Source organism: Rousettus aegyptiacus, unplaced genomic scaffold, assembly GCF_014176215.1.
Source record: "Rousettus aegyptiacus isolate mRouAeg1 unplaced genomic scaffold, mRouAeg1.p scaffold_m13_p_15, whole genome shotgun sequence".
NCBI classification, from domain to species: domain Eukaryota; kingdom Metazoa; phylum Chordata; class Mammalia; order Chiroptera; family Pteropodidae; genus Rousettus; species Rousettus aegyptiacus.
The window spans coordinates 5,103,546-5,107,469 of record NW_023416290.1 but is presented as its reverse complement, the minus strand read 5'-3'; positions in this window follow the sequence as shown (position 1 = coordinate 5,107,469).

The following is a 3,924-nucleotide window of genomic DNA, read 5'->3' as shown; positions in this document are numbered from 1 at the left end:
GATAAAAACATAATCATATGTGCTCTTCATAAAATCTTCAGGGTATAAAAACAACCTCTATTGATACCACAACTTAACTACATATCAAATTTGTTGCTAAGACTGAGATCCCATAAGAATATAAAAAATCATTTGTTTTTCTGAAAATGTCAAAAGTATAGCAAGGATAGTTTTATTAACTTTTAAGGGTAGAAATGTGTGGATCTTGGACGACACAAAGCCAGTTTCCCCCCCCCCCTTTAAATAAATTAAAACTGCTAAGATATAAACTCCCTGAAAAATGGGGTTTATAATAGAAATAGAAACTGACCCTTTCCTATAGCGGCCCCACCGGATGCCGTTATAATAAGCTTCCCTAGATGCCATGGTGTAAATGTATTAGCTGTACTAAGAGACCTACTCCTGCTATAATTATGTTAGGAACCAATAAGACAGCTCAGAAATCAATATGCTAAGACAGATAGAGTAAAGGACCATGGCCAGCCTACTGGGAATAGATTAGTCTGGCAGGTCCCTAGCTGAGCCATGAAGAAGGAGATATCTTTACTGTTGTAGAAAGCCATTAAGTGTAAATTTTCCTGAACAAGGAACTTGAAGAGAAAGCTTGGACTGCCTTGTTCATTCCACTCAATGAAAATGGCACCTCTTATTGATCAAGAGTTAAGATTTTTATTCTTATTTCAAAATCCAACAGTGCAAAAATCTAAATGTTCACAGGGATTTTTGAAGCTTTTCCCACAGTGCATCTAAAAGTCTTCCTTGGTTATTAATTTGCTTTAATATTTTTAAAACTTGTAGACTGGATCAATAAAATCAGATGTAGACAGTGCCCTTCACACTGACAAGTTTACTGAGGTGACATCAATTATCTATTCAATTAATATTCACACATCATATGGTATGATAAGAGATACATTCTTTGCAATATTTTTTACAAGTTGGGAATCACCTGACTATTAAATATTACTGAGTTTAACGTTAATAAGGAAGAAGAGATGCTTCAGCTTATTTGAACTATATCTAATTGAGTTTGCTTAATACTATAAGCCTTATCTGAATAATTTGCTTAATAGAGCACTACAATTAGTAGCATGCAAAAGAAAGAAAGAAAGAAAAAAAAAAAGAAAAGGAAGGAAGGAAAGAAGAAAGGAACAAAGAAAGGAAGAAAAGAAGAAAGGAACAAAGGAAGGAAGGAAGAAAGCAAAAAGGAAAAAGAAATGAGAAGAAAACAAAGGCCGACCTTTGTGGTTACAGTTTGGCACATCTGCTCATGTCCAATCAAGCTTTCAAACACAGAGCAGTAAACAAAAGCAGCGATCAAACAAGGACAAAGTCACAGACATAAGTGGTTTGAATGAGTGTGCAATTTATGCCCATATGACCATCCTGACACAATTGCTCTAATTTTCTTTCCAGAAATGACTGATAAAAGATTTAGGTAATTGCTATGGAGACAGACTTCTTTCCATCACTAGGTATCTTGAATAATACAGCCTCAGGGTCATAAGATGGAGTGTCAGTTTCTGCAGAGTCCTAAATTAATACTTGTCCCTGCTTTAGCTCCACTTCCTGTACATCTAATGAAGTGAATGTAATTTATTTTGACAATGTATTGAAAATCACTTGATCAAATGACTATTCTGTAATGAACACAAAAGGCAATATATGCTCGGAAACTATAAACTCCAAAATAACACAAATACACAAAATACATTTTTTAAAAAAACCTATATCATCAGAACAAACATGAAACAAAATAATTTCTAAAAGGAAAATTTCATGCTAATGTGAAAAAAATGTGTTTGTTGCTCTGACGCCTGAAATTGACCTATCTCTGTTCAGCACATGACCTTGTCCCCTCTAATCAAACTTAATTTAGCTGGCTGATCTTTGCATTTCTAACTATTAAGTATCACACAGAAAGACAAGGGAGGCACGAACAAGCTATACTTAGAAGGAAATTCTGAAAATATGGCAAATCAGCACTGCCAGATATTTTAGCTTCATATGTGAATAGTGAATTTACAGGGAAATCTTAAGCACCTTCACTAAAACAGACTATAGTTCAAGGTCTCAGGATGTATGACATTTTCAATAGTTAATGAAATTAGTTGTGTGCTAATGAAAACTCTCTATACTGACATCAGGAATAATTAGAAGATTGCATCATTTGTTCAAAGATACACATCCAAGGCTAATGTAAAAGAGAGTCTCCTTCTCAACACAAGAAACTTCTCTGAGTCTTATAATGAGATTTTTATTCCCCACCCCCAGAGAAAAAAAACGTTACCTAAGATTCGAAAAAATCCGAACACTTGAATTATGCATGTATTCGATTGTGCCAGAAACAGTTGCAGGATTTTCTTTCTTTACAAAACCAGCAGAACGCCTGGGAAGCCGACAGAGGTGGTATAATTGAACTACTTAGTCTGCACTCAGAGGAAACACACTTGGTACCATCTTGGCAAGGAGGCCAGAGCAAGGCAAATGTCTGGATGATGGCACTGTGAACGTACAATGTAGTGTTTAAAAACAGCCAGGCAGAAGCCAGCGGATAATGCTCAGTAATGGGTTAATCAATACTTATTATGGTTTTATTGGTTCACTAAAGAGAGAACAGAACCTGGTGAGCACAGAGTCGAAAAAAATCACTGCATCTGATCTAGATAACATCTACTCTCCCTAAGGGATTTCCCTATTCAAGAATCCAATTTACCATGCCTGATTGACAAGGATTGGATCCTAGGGAATCACATAACTCTTTTTAGGACCCAATAAAATCCTAATGGATTTGTCTGACTGGCGAGGAGACTTCTAGTTTTACTAAACTGAGGTGGTTTGCTGCAATTAGCCTTTATTCCGCTTGCAGTTGAAAAACTAGGCTATTAGGAGTCATCCCCCCTCTTTAAATGCAGGAGTCAAGCTGGGGTGTGCCTGCTGGAAGGAGGTGCTGTGCTGTGTGAAAGAGGCCCTTAGGATAGATTGTAAACATCTGAAAGCTTCTGAAAAAAATGATAATCAAAACAGGATTCAAATGAAAAGGGGAAAGTCTGACTAAATCGCACGTTTAAAATCCATTTATTGGTCAGTTAGCCTTTACAATTTATTTCTCATTCAGGTAGCGAGAGCAGAAAGGAACCGCTCTGTCTGAAGGGAGCTTTGAAATGTGTGCCTTTTGCCATCTGAGCTTCCCCTTTGACATCTGAAGTCTGAAAAAGAAAAATCATCCTGCCACAACAAAAACCTATAGGTAGCTGTCCCTGGACCCGCTTTTTTTTTTTTTTTTTTTCCTGGAGATAATGTTTTTACTAAGCAGTTAACTTGTTCAGCACGCTGGGTTTTGATCGTGGCGTACTTTCTGTGAGGCTCTTAAGAAGTCAGAAAACAGTGGGAGTGTGATGGCGATTTGAAGTCAGGGCCGGGATTCAGCTGAAGGAGAACTTTTAAATAATACACGTCGTATGTTGAAGCAAACGTTCCTTTCATGTAAAAATGGCTGGTGTAGCCCTTTTCCCTCTGTCTGCTCTTTCATAAGGCATAAGTGACACTCTGTGTTTAAATGGAATGGATTTCATAATCAGGAAGACATTCACTTATAAAACGACTTCGAATAGTCATCGCGATTGACTCTTTCCTCGTAGACTTGGAGGGACCTTAGTGATATTCGGAGAGCTCATCTGAGCTCACATTACCACCTCCTACTTATAGTTTCCAACTCAAAATTCACCAGCTCAAAGGCAATGCTAATCGAGGACAGAAAAATCCATTTCCAAAAAGATGTATGACTATCTATGATAGTAGGTATTACAACACATGAAATGGACACATCACTTTTTATGTTTAAACATATAAAATTATTTAAATATAGGTATAGAATATTATCACTTTTAACTCTATTAATTTTTTATTTATGGCACTTTAGCT